Source organism: Phocoena phocoena, chromosome 8 (genome assembly GCF_963924675.1).
Source record: "Phocoena phocoena chromosome 8, mPhoPho1.1, whole genome shotgun sequence".
NCBI lineage: Eukaryota > Metazoa > Chordata > Mammalia > Artiodactyla > Phocoenidae > Phocoena > Phocoena phocoena.
The window spans coordinates 81,655,042-81,675,242 of record NC_089226.1 but is presented as its reverse complement, the minus strand read 5'-3'; positions in this window follow the sequence as shown (position 1 = coordinate 81,675,242).

Here is a 20,201-nt window from a genome sequence, read left to right as displayed (position 1 = left end):
AAAGAACATGAAAGAATAAACTTAACAAATAACATGAGAACAATGAAAATACTACCAGGGGACACAAAATACAAAGCGAATGAAATGAAATACTGTATTCTTGGAAGGACTCACATAATAATGCTAATAACTCATTAATTTATTCATTCCATAAATTGAATATGATATTAATACAAATTTCATCCATTATTTTCTTGCTGGATAAATTTCATATGAAAAAACAATGCCCACGACATTGATTGATTGAGGGAAGGGATGGTCCTAACAGACATTAAAACATATTGGAAAGCTAGAATAATTAAAACAGTGTAGTCCTGTTACACATATAGACCAGAAATTCCAGAAATAGTACTAAATAGATATGAGCTTTTAAGTATGTGGTAAATGTGACATTGCATCTTGGTGAGGAACTGATGGCTTATTTAATAAATGTTGGACTAGTCACCTGTAAAATAATAGAATTGGATTCATAGTTTACTCCTAAATGAACTCCAGATTTAAACATGAAATATAAACTGCTAAAAATATTAATCAAATAAATGGATAATGATTAAAAAATATTTTTTTAGTATTACACAAAGTCCAGAAGTGAATTGGAAAAAAGATAGATAAATTCCACTAAACTGTTTTTGAAATATTTATTAGAAAAGCACAAAAAAGGCAAACGTGAAACTCTGGGAAGCATTTGCTAATTATATCACAGAGAAATGGCTGTGAGATCTATAAATCTGTAAGAAATAGTCTAAAGGCTCAATAAATAAATGAGCAAAGGAAATGAATGAACAGTTCACAGAAAATGAAATACGAATGTCTCTTAAACATATAAAAACCTGTTCAACCTCACACATCAAAAAAAGAATGTAAACTAAAACTCTCCTAGTCTTCATATTTACCTCTCAGATTGGAAAAGGTCAAAGAGTTTGATTACACACTGTGGGTTTGCCAGAGTGTAGGAAAACAAACCTCATAATTCACTAGCAGAAGTGTAACTAGGTCTAACTTACATGAAGAAAAAAAATTGGCAATCTCTAATAATTTCATTGCTTCATACATACTTTCAAATTTACTAAAAAGAAGCCTTGCAAATGTCCAGTCGAAGGGGCTTCCCTGGCGGCACAGTGGTTAAGAATCTGCCTGACAATGCAGGAGACACAGGTTCAAGCCCTGGTCCGGGAAAGTCCCACGTGCTGTGGAGCAACTAAGCCCATGTGCCATAGCTACTGAGCCCACGCGCCACAAGTACTGAAGCCCGCACACCTATAGCCCGTGATCCGCAACAAGAAGCCACCTCAATGAGAAGCCCCTGCTCGCCGCAACTAGAGAAAGTCAGCACGTAGCAACAAAGACCCAACACAGCTGAAAGTAAATAAATAAAAAATAAATAAATTTTTTAAAAAAGAAAAAAAGTCCAGTTGAATCTATGCAGAATCCTGTTGCAGCTCTTTTATGTCTTTAATTTATTTTTGTTGGAAATATAACGTAAAGAATCCAGTTATTTCAGAAATGGTAGACATATGATTCATGCATGAAATCTCTTTGTAACAACTTCACCACCTCCCCAAAGGGCTTGTTCTGTACATTTTAACTGTTAGAATTCTCTTCAAGTTGATCCCCAGATTTCTGGCCTTTATTCTGCCCTCTGAAGTTGTCACAGATTTCTAATTCTACCAATTCAAAATGGTATACTGCTAGATTTCAGGTTATCAATCACCTGATTTAATAAATAGACTTTTTTTCTTTTTTTTTTCAGTCTTCACTCCAAACAAACATAGCTAAAGTGAATTTTTCTTTTGGGAAGTTGGGTGCGATCACAGCTCTCATCAGTCTTATTAAGTACAGATCGTTATTCCACATGCCCTTCCTTGCTAGAGTCTGCACAAATCTTGTTTCCTTTTCGAAGCTCCTTTATGCATGGCACATAAAGAAAGCTCTAAGAAGTGGAGACTCAACGTTTCACCTGAGGATGGATGAGCAACTCACCCAGGGCAGTGCCTTAATCAGAAATTTTGCTATTTAGCAAGGGAAATGTCAGCTCTGCAGCTACCCCAGGAAGAAGCATGTAATGAGCAAGTAGAAGGATCTCCTTTTGGTGATGGTTACACAAGTGTCTTTGATGATGAGAACAAAGAGATGCAAATGAAAACTAGGGACAGCCTTCTGTCTATAAATGTTTCTGGCATCTGGGATCTTTTTCCTCAGCTTTAGTATCAAAGAAATACATCTAACAAGAGCCCCACAACCAGGTCCCTCAGGGGTACCTGGTTACCTGTTGAAGTGACCAGACAGATGCTCTGAGAAAGATGGAAAATGTGAGAAGTTGATTTTACTGGACCTCCATGGAGATGGGGGGAAGCATGGTCATATACAGAAGGCTGGCGATTCATTCTCTCCACATGACACAGTTGAATAACTGAAAATGCTAATCAAGAATGTCCTTGGAAAGGAAGATCTATTAGCAAGTGGTGATGTCTTCCTGAACTCATTTCTACGCCTAGGGGGAATTGTTTAAATAGGTCTTCATCATATGAACAACTGTCCAGTCTGGCTATAGTAGCATTGAAAGTAGCAGTGAAACAGGACACTTTTTTCCTTGGAATCGTGGATTTTAAGTCTCAGTCCTGGGCCTCAGTAAGTGTTCAGTTCAGGCAAAAAAAAAGACATTCATGATTATTGCAATAGTAGAAAAAGATTGAAATCAACTCTACGGAAACAAAAGGCAAGAGAGGTTGTAGGCACTGGGGTGAGCTCTTGGAAGGTAAAGAAGCTTTTTAGTGGGGAGATTGGTCAACGTAATGAGTCCTCTGAGTTTGCTACTCGGTACTTATCAAAGTTAGGCTCCTACCCTCCCCCAGAGACTGGAAAACCAGAGCACTATCTTTTTTGATAATTACGTTTCAAAGGGGTGGCTCCCAGGTCCTTGAGACTCAAGATATTTCTGGGTTGTAAAACTGGAAAGAGGCTGGGAGAAGATTTATATCTCAAAGGGACAGAGAAAGATTTACAATTGCAAGTTTTCTGAAATAAATGCTCTAAGCAAGGGGAGGTCAGGGACCTATGTCAGGAAGAAAAGCATCTAAAGTTTAGTCAAGCCGAGGAGAAACTTGAGGCCATCTTGTTCACTGTAAGGCATAGGGACCTCTATTTTCAAATTCCTGATGGGACTAGAGAGGAAAACAATTCTAATTTTGAGGAACTCAAAAAAAGTCAATCTTCCTAACCAAGTATGGAAGATCCTGTTTAGCTCAAAGCTGGACTGTGAACATTGTCTAGAACAATAAAGATTCTGAGAATGAGGCCTCCCACCTCTTGGCAGAGAACAATTTCTCACCAGGTTCCTCATCCCTGACTCTGTCACCTTACCTAAAACAACTCTATGTAAAGACAGTTACGCCTTAGAGACTGGCCTGAAAAGACAGAGAAGGAAAGGGAAGAAACAATTGGTGGGCATCTAAAGTTAGGTGCCTATGCATACTGTCTCATTTAGTTCTGTCAGCAATCTTAAGAAGTATTCATTACTAACCCAGGCAACAGGTGAGGATGTTGAGGTTTGGGAGGGTAAGTATTTTGCTCATGGCTACACAGCTAATACATGCCAGAGCCAGATATTAGCCCAATTCTTTCTGGCACTTAAGATATGTCTGTTTTTTGAGTAGGTGTGTGCGTGTGTGTCCTACGAAGTGTGGGGCAAAAGGCAGGTAACAGTCCTGTGTTTTGCCTTAAGCATAGTGATCATAGTATGAGAAGGGAAGTATGGGCCAATCCAATGTCGGTCTAGTCCCTGCTTTACAGCCAGAATGATCCTTTTACAATGCAAGGCACAGTAGGTTTCCTCCCTAATTAAAAACAAGGTGGCGTTCCACCTTGTTCAGAATGAGACCCAAATTCTAACCTGAGCCTACAAGGCGTTGAACATTCCATGCTCTTGTCTCTAACTACCCTCCCCCTGGCTTCCTGTGCTTCAGTGTGTGAAACCGACACATATTTCCTTGGTAACACTAAACATGCTCCTGCTTCAGGCCCTTTGTATCAATACTTGCTATTCCCTCTGCCTGGAACACACCCCAAGATAGCAACATGGCTCACTCCCTAAGCATTTTATAATGTGTAAAGGCTATTGTATTTCTTTTTTCTGTGAGGTGTCTATATATTGAATTTATTTAAACTGGTTTTTTTTTCTTCTTTTTTGTTTTTAGGAGCTCTTTATATATAAGGATGTCAGCTCCTCCCCTTTTTATATAATATATAAATTTTCTGTAATATTCTATAAGTTAAAAAATATGTCATTGAGTATATTACTCTTTTTTATAATTATTTCTAGATCAAATCTCAGTTAAGATCTCCTTACTTATAGATTGTAAAGGAATACAGAGATATTTCTTCTGTTACAGTATAGTTTTATTTTTATAGTTAGATTTCTTTCTTTACCTTGTTTGTGGTATAAAATATCAGGGACAAATGTAGATTTATATTTCTCAAATGACTAATTGTCTTAATACAATTTCTTAAAAATTTCTCTTTCCCCCCTTAATTTGAGATGCCACCTTTATAATATCAAATTGCCACATGTACTTTGGTTTATTTCCGATTTTCTGTTGTATTTCATTGGTATCTCTTTTTGATCAAATAACTGATGCAGATTTAAGGTATTTGACCGCATCTGCTGAACAGTGAAGAAGTCAGCAGCATCTGTTCCGAACTGGCCTGGGATTCCCTTGAGGACTGAGCCTCAATGCACATTTTACGTCAATATTATACTGGATATTTGTTAAAACTTTGGATTCCCGGGCTCTGATTCCTAAGAAAGTCAGAACCCTTAGGGGCAGGGCCCAGGGGGCCACATTTAAAAGTAAGTTTACTAATCATTTTCAGGTAAAGTTTGGAGATGGAAAGAAGGCAAATTCAAACATTTTTCTAATGGGTATCTATTTTATCCTTTGTCTACCTAAATGCACAGAAAAGCATTTTGTTTCACCATATAAGCTGCAAAACCAAGAAGGAACTGTTATAGCTCAAAATGCAACACGTTTTGACTACCACCCAAATCAATAGGTATGATTTCCTTTGACATCCCTTAATGACGTACTAATAGGAGAGAGAGAGGTAGGCCAGGCAGGAGAGTTAGCCAAGTGGGCAGAGCCAGGAGGATTAAGTGCTTAATTGAATTTCTGTCTCAGTTCTGGCCAAAGTATTTTTATCAGCATCAACACATGAAGAGTGCCTAATCTGTACATCCAGAAGACCAGTGCCAGATGGGTAGCAGTCATGGTGCTAACATGTTCACCAACCATATTTAGAATCAAAAAATTAAGATAAGTTACTTTGCTTGTAAAATCATAACAAAGGTGAAGGCAGAAACAATCACAGGAAGCCAGTTCCTCACAAAAGGGCTTATGAGTCCAGTACTTCCATAGTTCAATGTCACTTACTCCTGCTGCAGGATACATAAAGTCTCTCTGCTTATCTAGTGCTTGAAGTCTCTGGCTGAAGCTTCTGGACATTGCTCTAGCTAGAGGCCCAATACAGGAATCGATCTGCAGTGGCTCTCTGATCGCTGGGGGGTGGAGAGAGATGATCCTTCCTACGTGATGCTTAATGAACCAATTTAGAGACACACCTAGACTAGACGTCAAGGTTCTGTAGCCTTTTCTCATACCCTGGAAGAATGTGTAAATGGTTTATTTATAACAGGAAAACTTAGTTTACATGAATTGAATAATTTTATATTCAATCTTTCAATGGTGAATAATTCTATAATAATTGCAAGCAATTTGAGGTTACAATTATATAGAAACCAGTAGAGTAAATGGAAAGCAAAAGAGGGTAGTTTTCAAGAGTTACAGAAATTAGATAGAGTCATAGGGCAAATTCTCTCTTGTCCTCCCTTTAAAAAGCAGCTAGCATTTCTTAGAGGGTATAATGCCAGATAAGACTCCTGCCACTAAGAAAGAATAACCTCTCATCCCCAATCTTCTTCATAGAAATGGACGTGGTGATACTTACAGTGGACTGCAGTCAGAGTAGTCAGACTTGAAGAAAGTCTAGAAGACTTCCAAGTATAGGTCAATAACATGGCACTAAAGTGGGCTAAAGGTCCAAAACTTCTGTGTGAGGAGAGGAGGACCCAGAGGGACTCAGAAGAGATAAAACTGAGGACTGAAAAGAGGAGATTTATCCTCAGGGTCTCGGTACCATGATTGCCAAGGGTCAGTGGAACGGCAGAGGGTGTGAGACCAGCAGAAGTCAAAGCAGTTGTGGAAATAAGATGGTGGTGGTTTTCTATGATATATTGGGGAGAAATAAGGACAAGAACTTAGACACAGATATGTAAGGGATATGACTATTTAGTAAGAGGTACAACACAGGTACTGATCAAAGAGAACAGACTCCAGCACTAGGGCCAGTTGGACCTTGGAAGCACAAATGTGCTTGGCTGCTGGATTGTGGGGATCTGTAGGGGATGTCAGGGGCAGGGTTGTAGGGGTAGAAGGACCCTTAAAGGCTCAGGGCAGTAGCTAGCTCTTTACCAAATGTACAGCAGTATTTCAGTAATTATTTTGGTCATTGATATAACTCTATTGATACATACAGACAGACTATCAGAGTATCAGAAGATATGCATGCTATTCTGGGCTGGTGTTTGCTGTGTATATGAGTATACAAGGCTGCAAGGAGACTGAGGTATTGTTACATCTGTGTGTTTCAGAAGATGTTGGCTAGAGGTGGGATAGATGAGCCATTTGATTTAAAAAATTCCAGATTAAAATTTAATTTTATTCTCCAAGTGCGACAGTTCATACAGTTCCAAAATGTGTGAAATACCAGATAACAAGAATTGACAGAAAAGAAGTTCTAAAACAAATTTAGACACATCACTTGACTTTGTGCAACACTCCATTTTTCAATGACACTTAATATATTCAAAATCAACTTAGAAACTCAAATCAACTTCCATGGAGTCTCAGTTATGAATCACAAGTAGCATATGGGTATTTACATTTGTCCTTTACTACAATTTCTAGCCTATCTTTATATTGTGCTGTTTATTTCCACAGTTTGTCTCCCTTGATCTTCTTGAAAACACTGTGAACTATTTTAAAAATAAGAAAATAAAGGAACCTTATTGAAACTTTCTTACTGTGTCCCATTTTATCATTGGAATAACGCACTGAGGTGGACATTTTACAGGTGAGAATATTGAAGGATTTGAAGATGTTTTGTAAATAAGGGGAAGAACGGGGTTGGCAACCTGCTTGTCTGATTCTTTTTCTGTTATTCTCTGACAGAAGCTAGAATATTTCAGTGTTTTGTGACCCGTGAAACCTAGCTTGTTAAAGTGAACTGGACCTAGAACTGTTCAGGTGCCCCAAAATCTAGAGCATTTACTGTAAAGAGGAAACTTCTAGAAACTTCTCCATCTTCAGGGAAGCTTCTGAGCATTTTAGTGTTAGTCTTCATTGCTCATTGTAAATGTCCATTCTATCATCCCCAGGTACTACGCTTAATAGATCATCTGTTAGTCTATAAACTGAGGAGGAACATAGCTGTAAAGAATGTATTTGTACAGGTGCCTATAAATTCCTCACAGAGGTGTGTCCTTATGACTGGAGTGCTTCTAAGGAGGGACAGGAAGAAATGCTTCTAGTGAGAGAGACATTGAAAACATAACCAAGGTGACAATTAGTATTGGTGGGTGTACCAATGAGCATTCCTTGTTGCCTTATCATGAAATATTCCTGCTGAATAATGAAAAAAATGATCAAGCTTATGTAGTGTTAAATTGCAAAGGACATATGACATGATATAGACTTATATGAATTAATGTAAAACAGGCCTGGCTCTCTATATAGCTGATTATGTTACCTGGAGCACTGAGGTTGTACATTTTGCACGATTTAATTCATTCACTATATGTTACGTTCTGGAGAGCTATGACAGAAATATTGACTAGTCACCAATGTTTAATAGCTGACAATCAGTAGTTTTTTTTGGCATGGAGGTAGGGGATGGGATCTATTTGAGCAAATTCGTCCTCCTCAGCAAGCTTTTACCTTATGTCTGAACCTTAGCTTCTCTCTCTGTTCTTATACTTTCCAAAATGAAACTGACACAAAAGCGACACGAAGCCCTAGCCCCCTTCCTCTGCCCAAGCCCTGTGGATCCCTTTGAATTTCCTTACTGCTGCCTCATTTCACAAAAGGGTTAAAAGATGTTCTAGGGAAACAACCTTCCTGCCACATCTTGTTGCCCTGCTCTCGTTTTGTGGCTACACTTTTCAAAAATCATCACCTCCTGTGGAAACAAATTCATCATAAACCTCTTGCAATATACCTCCAGTCCATGACGCTTTGGGGCCGACATTTATTCATAGATTGACTATAAATAGGCAGCGATTTACACTCAAGTAGTTGTGGAGGGAAATCTGGGGTTGCAGGAAAGTTTCCCCTCACTCAGTGTGCGGGGTCTGTGTGATGGCTGGGCGATTTACACTCAATTAGATGTGGAGGGAAATCTGGGGTTGCAGCAAAGTTTCCCCTCACTCAGTATGCGGGGCCTGTGTGGTGGCTGGGCAACTGATGTTGCTGCCATTTGTTGAGACTCCCGCTTATTTGCTTTCTATTCAGACGCTCCTAATTTGTGCAGAGTCTAGCGGATAACTTAAGACATGGTAATTAATTGGAGCATAGCATTTTTGAGAAAAAAAGACAAAATTATTTACTTCTTTCCTTTTCTTTTTAAAAATGTCTGAAAAAATGAGACCATATTCTATCTTTTAACTTCCCCTAAATTGCAGTATTCTGATTAAATTAAAATCACCAAGGATATGTCTTCCCTAAGAAAATGAAATCCAAATATTAAGCTGCATGCTTTGGTCACCCCTAAGAATCAAAAATTCATTTCAGCCTGGGCTGGGTAAAATGAGCTTGTGGCTTTGGAGAATGGGAGAAAAGGCATGTAATAGTCAATGGGGGACTTTGATTATATAGCGTCTAATCACTTCTGTTCAAAAAAATCTCATTTAAAATGAGAATGTTGAATCCCTAAGCTTCCACAAGACCTAATAGTGATTAGCTCACATGACTCTAAATTGCTAAGTGTTGATTATTATGAGGAGAAATCTAAGGAGAGTTTGATTAAATTAAGGCAATGAATGGTGTTATTCAGCCCAAACAGGGGACATTTACTTAATCCAGTAGTTTCAAATAGAATCACATTTCTATATACACATATAGATCATGTGCATTTCTAGTTTATGAAGCATTAAAATGGCAAGAGAATTACTCAAATGGCCCTGAACCTAGTTTTATCACGCCAAAGACATTTTGAGACCTTGCAGAACAGTACATTTCAAATTTCAATGTCTATCTAATCACCTGGGGATCTTGTTAACTTGAAGATTCGTACGCAGGAGGTCCGAGGTGAGGCATGAGATTCGCATTTCTAGAAACTTGCCTGGTGATGCAGAGGATGCTGTTTCTTGGACCAACCATACTTTGAGTAGTGAAGTTTCAGAACGACTCGTTCACGACTCCGAAAATCAGTTACCACTGTATGCGGATAAGCTAGTTAATACTGTGTGCTGAGTTATATAATGCCTGATAACTCTTGGTATAATATAACCATTTATAGAGAGAGAGAATGTTTCAAAAGTCAAAGAACTAGGAGACAGCAGCGACTACTGTTCTAGTCTTGCCTCTGCTACAAACAACCATTCCTAATATGTGTGTACTGCTTTGCATTTTACAAAGCAAGTTTACATAGTATATGTCACATGGTTTCATATTGATCCTCTGAACAGCCCTGTGAAGTGAGTCAAGCGGGCATTTTATTTTCATTTTCCTCATGAATATCCTGAAACTAAAAGTTGATGTGATTTGCACAGTTTCACATTATTATTTGGCAAGAAAGCCATGACTCAAACCCATATTTCCTGACCACAAGTCCAGCGTTCTTTCTACTAGCAGTGATTTTGCATAGATCATGTAACTTCTCTAGTCCTTCTCTTACTTATGAAACGGGTGATCCTGGTTCAACTGGATCTGTGGTTATCAGCCCTCACTGTGCAACTAAATTACCTTGGAAGCACAAGAAATCATACCCGTGAGCGTCCCCTCCCAGTGCCGTTGAACCAGAGCCTTCCTGAGCTGGGCCAGGTTACCATTTCTTTTCATCGTCTCTGCTGATTCTGATACATAGTGTCGAATGAGAACCCAAAACATTAGATATTCACGAAAGCAATTTTCAAGATAAGTTGTGTTCCTATCTTCTTCAGGAAAATCTCAATGGCCATGGAGTCTAAATTAGTAAGTATGGATACATCTATCACTGACTTTGTTAAAAATGTGAAATTGTGGTTTAGCAAGCGTTTACTTTTTGTCTTATTGCACAGGCCTTGAAAATTTAGGTAGATTTCACTTGATGCTTTTAAAAAAGGTCACTCTCACTCAAACAAGTGAAGATTTCCTTTTGCTCCCTGTGGCCACACTCTATGCAACACCAGTATTTCTGAGTTTTCTGGTTTTCCTTTGAACTTGGCACTGAATATGTAGGCTTTTATTTGGGCTTTCACTGGAGTGGGTGTCTAAACCCTTCTGATTGCTTTCTGGCATGACTGCTGTTCTCCTTGTGGCTGCTGCGATTTCAAGGAGGATTTGGACACAAAGTATGCTTATCTAGATTACCTAAGATTTCTATGTCATAAACTGATCATGTAAATGGTTTAGAAATAGTCTCTTCTCAGAGTTAAAATTTCAGTACTAAGTCTCCCTGATGTAAATTTTGGAAAAGTTCAGGTTGTTGGAAGCAGATGGTTGTTTTTTTCTTACAGAATCTTTTGCTTTTCTGTAGTTGTCACAAGATCAAGAGGACAGAATTTTAGTCAACAGCTTTCCCTAGTAGATTCCATTCTGTTGATCATTTTTCAAAGTTGAAGAGACAGGAGGAAAATGAAGGCTTTGAACCCTTGGGAGGATCCAGGGGGGATCTGGGCCTTTCTGGGGGGTAACCCTTGATCCTGTGGCCTAAGAGGGTTCCCAATAAAGCCATCTCTTCTGGAAGCATCCTAATTCTGAGTGATGTCACTGGGTCAGTGATGAGCCTCTGAGTTTCTCTAAGAAGGGTTCAGACTTTGAGGTAAAACAGATAACACAGCTCATTTAATTTCGGTAGTGGAAATTCAATCACATATATAATATCCTTGAAAGGATATTATGCAATCCAAGTCTTGATTCCCAAACTTTCTGACTTGTATTTTCTATAACTAGGCAGTTTATTCAATAAGGAAAAAAAATGCATAATGCTCAAAAGATGACTACAATATCAGTTTACTTGGGCAGAGGGTGCAAAACGGTCTTCTTTTTTACAGCAGACCATCAGTCTTGACGTTCCTTAATGTTTTACTCTGACCACCTAGTCTTTCTTATACTGTTTGTTTCAGGGGATTCATGAGGTCCAGAGATACTTTTTTCGTTCAATTTTACTGAGAGATTTTTAGACCCTGTGTAGAATTATCTGGTTGTCATTATAAAATACACTTTTATTCACCCCAAGAAGAATTGTCCTGAAACACCCCATTGCCTTTTCTGATTTCTAGATTTTCCTGTTCATTCTTACGATGTCTTTAATAACATCACTCCTGAGCCCCATGGACCACACAGAGAGCAGAATCTTTTAGTTTGGGAGATTCCAGGTGTATTTCCTTCATCTCCCTCCCTGATAAACAGCTTTGTCTGAGTCTAGCTGTGCCTGGCCTCCCACAAAACATGTGGCTGCCACTGTTCTGGGGAGATGGTTACTGTGTTCACAAGGTATTGGAAATTTCTGCTGCTCCATTAACTCCCCATTTGTATCTTGGAACTTTATTTCCTAGTGTTCTATCTCTGAAATTGGTCGCTGTTTCCCTACAGGGGAAAGTATGGAGTCAGCGACTGATATTAAAAACATAAATGGTAGCAAAGCAATTGCTCTCATTTGGAATTAATAATATTTTATTAAAATTTGTAAGAACACTCAGCTGGTAGCGTCAGAGCCAATTACTCATGTGTACATCGAATGTGCCTTCCCAATTCAAAGTGTGCAATAACTCTTTTTGAGTTAAGGAAAATACATCTGTGTAGTAAGTTGGAGGATCTAAGTTTTAACTCTTCCTGTGCCAGTCTGAAGCCTGGAGTGATGTGAAATGTAATAACGGTTTAAACATTAAAAATAGTAGCTGGGCTTCCCTGGTGGCGCAGTGGTTGAGAGTCCGCCTGCCGATGCAGGGGACACGGGTTCGTGCCCTGGTCCGGGAGGATCCCATATGCTGCAGAGTGGCTGGGCCTGTGAGCCATGGCCGCTGAGCCTGCGCATCTGGAGCCTGTGCTCTGCAACGGGAGAGGCCACAGCAGTGAGAGGCCCGCGTACCACAAAAAAAAAAAAAAAAAAAATAGTAGCCATTTAACTTTTCTAAGGGAAAAATTTAGATAGCAGGGTCTGCTAACAGATGGTGTCACATATTTATTTCATTCTTGGAGTATTTGCCCTTTTGTAAGGGTTTAAATCACAATACAACCTAGGTTAGAACAATCATAGATTTGTCTAGAATTAAATATATGATAGGAGAATGAGATAGAAAGAGACAAGCTAGTTGTATCAGGTATATACTTTCTGTCCTTTCAGATCTACACCCCAGCCATCTCGAGTCCATATTTTGTTTTAAGGGTCTGAACTTTATGAACACCATGAAGGAGGTCCTATGCTTTCTGGCTTCTGATAGCATTTGACCAATAAGAAGTTATGGCAAGAGATCAGAGGAAGGGATGTGGGCTCTGAGCAGGCTGTGTTTTCCCAAGGAAGGTCTCTGTTCCTTTCAAGATGGCTCTCCCTACAGGACTCTCTCCATTCAGTGCTGGGGACCCCTTTTCCCCTCCTTTTTCTACCCTAGAGGTGATAGCAGCTCTGCAGTTACTAGTTTCATGGTTCTGTACTATCCCTTGTAATTTTCTTATACACACGGGGGTGCTATTTTCTGCAGAGACCTTGCATGATTCACCAGAGTTAACATAATACAGGTTTCAGTGGATGAGATATCTGTTTATCTTATCTCTAAGCTTAAGATAGGGGAGCCTATTAACCACACAGAGCTTCCAACCTTTAAGAAAAATGGACTTGCAATACCAGTAGTGACTAACATGAGTGGTGAGTGATAAATAGTGGTAAGAAAGTATATATTTGTAACATTTAAGGGCGATATTCTGTTGCTAGGCATTGATAAAACCATATAGTTGCTTATAACTGGTTTTCATTCTAATTGGCCAGGAATTTGTATTGAGAAGTATTTTGAATATCACCCTGGTTTCACTGATAACATATTATTATTCATGTGGGTAAATTGATAACTTGGTAAACTGTTTTGTTTTGTTTTTCCACCTGAAAAATGACAGAGAAAAGCTTTAATCAAGCCTCAGGAAGCTATAGCTTTCAAAAACACTCAACTTGGTTCAGCACCCATCTGCAAGAAACAATCCATTTACAAAATACATTACATGGGAATTGAAAAAGGAAAAAAAAAGTAAGCCATAATTATAGCTTTATCATGAAACTCCCAATAGCTAACATTTACAGAGAGATATCTATATACTAGGCAGTCACTCTGTATCCTTCATGAGCAGTATCTTATTTAATGCTTCCAAATATTGAGTACTATTATATTCTGGTTTTTCAGTTCAAGAATATAGGGCTTAGAGAGGCTTAACTTACCCCAAAACATGCATTTAATTGGCATCTAACTGGACTTTGATCTGAGGACTCTCCAATTTCAAAGCCTGAGTTCTTAACCATTATGATGAACTGCTTCCTTGAACTCTTCTATAGTTTAAAGCAATTCTTATGTTTTTGTACAACAGTGATCAAGAAAATTTTAATGATCATTAATTAAAGTAGGAAGGATTACTTGCAATTATATTAGTATATACTTATTTCTTGACATTGTCACCTGTATACTTTTGCATTGCTTATGAAATATAAAGTATGGAGTAGAATAACAGTCCAAGCATGAACTGAAGGTGCAGCTGTGAGAATGTTAAGGCAGAACACATCTGAGGGTAATCATAATAAAATAATTGACAGGATTATTTAATTAAAAATCTAGACTCAGAGGGGAAATTAGATATCGTTTGGTACAATCCCTTCTTTTATACAATAATGAAATGGAAACCTAAGATAGTTCAGTGGCCTCCAAAAGGGCACTGTGGAAATATCTGAGGACAGTTGGTAAGAAAAGGCTTCCTACAATGATTCCGTCAAAACAGAAGCCAACATATTTTAGTAAGTTTGAAAAAGAGTGATTTTAACTTTAACAGATGAGAGTAAATATCACTAGATAAGTGTCTTTGATCCCCCCCACTTTTATTGAGATATAATTAACATATAGCACTGTATAAGGTTAAGGTATACAGCATAATTTGACTCACATATATTGTGAACTGATTACCACGATAAGTTTAGTTAACACCTATCATCTCATATAGGTACAAAGAAAAGGAAAAGAGAAAAAAAGTTTTTTTTTTCCTTATGATGAGAACTCTTTAAGATTTACAGTCTTAACAACTTTCTATAAATATACCATACAGCAGTGTTAACTACAATCACTATTTGTACATTACATCCTTAGTACTAATTTATCTTATAACTGGAAGTGTATACCTTTGACCACCTTCATCCAATTCCCCTTCCCCTCACCCCCCACCTCTGATAATCACAAATCTGATCTCTTTTTTTTTAGATTTCAAATATGAGTTAATACAGTATTTGTCTTTCTCTGACTTATTTCACTTAGCATAATGTCCTCAAGGTCCATCCGTGTTGTCACAAATGGCATCTGTTGATAGACACTTAGGTTGCTTCCATGTCTTGGCTAATGCAAATAACCCTATTATGAACACTGGGGTGCAGGTAACTCTTAGACATAGTGACTTTGTTTTCTATGGGTAAATACCCAAAAATGGAATTGCTGGATCATATGGTAGTTTTATTTTTAATTTTTTTTGAGGAATATCCACACCAATAATGTGTGGATATAATGGCTATACCAATTTGCAATACCACTGTAAGGGTGCAAGTGTTTCCCTTTCTCCAGTCTCAGCAGCATTTGTTATATCTTGTCTTTTTTATGATAGGCATTCTAACAGACCTGAGGTGATATCTCACTGTGGTTTTGATTTGCATTTCCCTAGTGATTAGTGATGTTGAGCACCTTTTCACATACCTGTTAACTATTCATATACCTTTGTTGAAAAAATATCTTTTTAGGTCCTTTGCCCATTTTTAAATTGGATTAGTTTATTTTTTGCTATTGAGTTGTACGAGTTTTTATATATCTTGGATATTAACCCCTAGTCAGATATATGTTTTGCAAATATTTTTTCCCATTCTGCATTCTGTAGGGTTTTTTTTTTTCATTTTATTTGTCATTTCTTTTGCTGTGACTAAGCTTTTAATTTGATGTAGTTCCACTTGTTTATTTTTAATTTAGTTGCTTGTGCTTTAGGTATCATATCCAAAAAATCCTGTGTTGTCTTCTGGGAGTTTTATGGCTCATAGTCTTATTTTTTGTATACAACCAAAATAGCAGACCTGGCCTTGGAGCAAGTCCATTCTATTTCTCTTGCAACAAATTCTCTCCTCATTTCTGCCAGCTCTTATGGGATTCACAAAGTATGTTTCATATTCTAAGCAGTGGCTCATAAATATAGGGAGAAAAGGAAGTCAGTAGATAGCAGGTCCCTTCCAGGGGCATGACCTACTGCCCAAAGGGGCACTCAGTCAGTCATTCTGACTTTGGTAACTGAATGCTGTATCCATTTCACTGCCACATTATCATAAAAAAAAGAGCACCTAAGGAAATGTAGTATAAGAGCCAAACATTTGTTGGATGAAATTGCTAACTTTTTAAATAGATCCTAGTTTTGTTCTTCATTATATTTTTATTTCTGAAATGGTAATTTCTGTATTTTAACCCTGTTCCATTTATTATTAATGGAAGTGACAAGTGGGAACTTGGGTTTTTCTGTCAAGGACATAAGTGGTTCATTCTCTGCAATTTAAAAAAAAGTGCTGGTATACATTTTTCTCTTTCATGACATTATTGAAACCTGTGTGCCCAAACAAATTAATGTCCTATTCTCAACAGACTCATTTGGAAGATAGAGCATGTTCACTGAGCAACAAGAAGGCCATGGGGAAGATAAGCTGCAGGGATGAGAGAAGAGGCATTTTATAGCTAATTGTTATCAATTGTTAAATATCATATTTTATAGAAATAAAAAAATAAGATATGTTTTCCCACTGTAACAAACTTACCTTCCTTCCACTTTATCCTATACCTCACCTCCCTCTTGCAATGTATGCCCTTGGTCATGAGAAGAGGTAGCAGATAGGGCTTGAATGCACGGTCTATACAGATTGATGGTAGCAGTGGTGGGGCAGAATCTTTGAACTTTTTGGAATCCCACATAGAAACATAAAAAGGAGCTAGATAGCAAAATCAAAAAGCCATGAACACTTAACAACAAATCTAGGTACAAGTTATCCTCATAAACCTCAAAACTGATGGTAAGAGAAAACGACCAATAGTTATAAATTTTATTTGGTATCAGAAAGCAGAGGAGTGCAATAAGGAGTCTAATAAACCTGAACACAAGAGAACCCCTAAAATAGCCAAGAGGAGTTTACTGGGAAGAATGGTGGGCTAATTGGAGAATGACAGCTGAAATGGAAGAAATTTTGCCCAGTCTGATAATGAGTGAGACGATAGGATCCTCAGGAAGGCTTGAAGGAGCTGAATCAGTCTAAGGTCTGTGAATTCTCAAAACTGACCAAGCAGGGCTCCCTTGTAGGACAGGACCCCATACCAAGAAGAAACTGCTGGAAGTGGGAAAAAATAAAATAAACTGAGCAGGATAGGGGAGAATAGAAATGGAGAAAAGAGAAGTTGCAGATGGGGAGAGAACAGAGACAGGAAAGCTCAGAAAGCAGGCTGCTATATTCTTTTACTCTGCATGAAACTAAAAGTAGGTGGAGCTATGTGAAGTTATAAAAACTATCTTGAATATGTCTTCTAAAAGTTCAGGAGAACTAATTTCACATAAAAATAAGCAGTCAGTGAGTATCAAGGTCAAATTCTATATAAGTTTATTTAAAAAGAGAATAAGGAGCAAAATATCTTTACAGACTGTGTGAGTTACAGTCATGATGACAAAACAGATTAAAACTGAAACCTGTTCTAAAATTACTAAAAGACATTAGAAAAATGATAGACAAGAAGTCACACTATAAATCATAGTTACAAAAACTCTGATATGAGATACTCAAACATGAGGAATGAACTAGAAATAAAAGAAAAAATAATTTCAGAAATGAATACTAATGTAGTAGTAACACAAGACTGAATAAAGACAAAAGTAATTCCTGTATTAATTATCTACTGATGCCTAGTAAATCATCCCCAATTATAGCAATTTCAAACAAAACACTTGTTTCATAGTGCCTGTAAGTTGCAAATTGTGCATAGTTTAACTGGATGCCTCTAGGTCAGGGTCTCAAGGTGAAATTAAGGTGTCAGCCTGAGTGAAGTCATCTCAAGGCCCTGTAGGGGAGAATAGACTTTCAAGCTTATTCATATGTCTATTTCAGGCCTCAGATCCTCTTTTCTGGCTGTTGTCTAGAAATAGATACCTTGCTAAGTGGGCCTTTCTAAGTAAACAAATGAGGGAATGAGAGGAGGAAAGGAAGGTGGAAGTCACAGTCTTTTTATGACCTAACCCCAGAGTGGCATCCCATTGGTTTTGGTGTATTCCATTTATTAACAGTGATTTCCTAGATCCAGCCCACACTCCAGAGAAGCATGTGAATATACAGAGGTAGGGATCATTGGGAGTCACTGATATCATAATGCCTTACAACAAATGAGAGGCAAAAAATTAAAATAAAAGAGAAATGAACAAAGAGATAAAAAGAGAAAATGACAAGTATTGAAGATAGGCGATGAAGAGTTAACATATGGCTTACAGGACTCTGAAGAAGAAAATCAAAGCAAGGGATCACAACAAATACCAAAAACGATAATTTAAGAAAACTTTCTTGAATTAATGGGTATAAGCTTTCAGGATTTACAGTTTCTCACCTAATTAAAGGTGAGATAAGCATTCATTATATTCCTCCTGATGAACACACCACAACAACCATTGTCAAATACCCATCACTTATACTATTATTTAGTGTTTTCTTTTCATCATACATTAAATCCTGAATTTAGAATGCCAGCTGTATTTTTCTAAAATACATTAAAGTAAATAATTCATAGATTTTTTTGTAAGTGTAGATATGTGCTACCTAAAACCAAATAATATACTAATGAAATAAGAGTACCACACTTTGGGAAAGAGTACCACACTTTGGGAAAGAGTACCGCACTTTGGGAAAGGCTTGTCTAGCACATAGTAAAGGTTCAATAAATGTTAGGTTATTTTGACAGAGACTAGGTAGTAGTTATAAATGGTTATGTTCAGAACTATTCCTGACATTGGAAAATCCATGTCAGAATTAATGTCATAAATACTAAGCTAAGACATTCAGAAGTGCAAATGTTAGCATGATGATGGAAGGAACAGACTATGCAGGTGAATTTTGTGGATATAATTGTGTTTTCATGCATTCACTGTTAAGAATAGAAGTTTATCTCTTAGCCCTTAGCTTGGCTTTTGATATAGTTTAGTGAGGATAAATGGTGTATGCTGAAGTCTGGCATTTTCAGTTCTCTCTAGCTTTGTGTCAATTTCCAATGTGCCAGACAGATATATTTATATGCAATACTCACTCATAAATTATTTCAGAGTGTTTTCTATTTTGGAATAAGTCTTCAATGTATTTGATACTGATAAGGGTGAGGATGTTTCTGTTAATAGGTGCCAGCATACACCACACTTTCAGCCAGTTAATAGGTGACTATGTAATCATTTGTCAAGCAGTATCCTTTGCCAAGCTGACATTTGCATCACCAATAATTTTGCATAATTAGGTTGCAATTTGTCTTATGTGGAATTAGGGCAATGAGTAAAGCTTAAAGGTATATGAATGTATACATATAATTATTTCATTGAAATTAGTCCTAAAGAAAAAAGAAAAAAGATAACTGGTTAGAAATGTAGACAGAAATGTGATGCTTGGGAGAAAATTATCACCTCTTCCTAGAATTCTTAATAGTGAAGAGAATAAATACAGACACAGAAAATCATAGACTTTAGACTTCAGAGAACAGGTAGTAGTGATAAAAAGTAACTTGATTAGGGTAGAAAAATCCTGCCCTCCCCTCAATACAGAAGAAACTAACAAGGTGAAAGAGGCAGAAAAGCTATGGTCCATGGTTTTACTGTAAGAGAAAAAAGGGAAAAATTTTTTTCCATTTCATCAGTTGGCACCTTTGCAAGTCCCTGATTATTAGAATTTCTGGGTCTTTAGTGCTTGACCAGGTTATAAAGTGAATAGGTTAAAAAGATTCTAATTTAAAGTGTGTGTATTTTTTATACTTCTTTTGGACTGTAGCTTCATTTTCACTCCTTTTTGAATTTTCTCTCTATGGAAATCCAGCGGAAATTAAGTCTTTACACAGTATTCCAAAATTCTGCAGCTAGGTTATTTATCTCTTCCCATTTCTCTGTCTCTAGGCACCACAATAGACATCCGTATAGAAATGTTTGCGGTGGCCGTGTGAATTACATATGAAATTTAAAATGCCTCTCTGCTCCGAGGGGAAATAGCTATTCCAGGTAATCACTGCTCCTGGGTACAGAGAAGCAGATCAGTATAACGGAGCAGTAGATAAGAGAGTGGCTCTTTGGAAGTGAATGTGGAGCCAAGCTTTTCTCCATGTATAAGCATGGCCTAGCGCCTCACTCATTATAGACCACCACATTTGACTTCACTAATGTACAAAGATCTCCTCTAAGGTATGAGGATTTTGTATGAAGTTATTTGTTCTTCATGAAAAGATTCTGTCCATCCCTATCTGGGTCCCTTTGGGCTGCTATAACAGAATACCATAGACTGGGTGGCTAATAAACAATGGAAATTTATTTCTCACTGTTCTGGAGGCTGGGAAGTCCAAGATCAAGGTGTTGGCAGATTTGGTGTCTCGTGAAGGCCAGCTTCCTAGTTCACAGACAGCCATC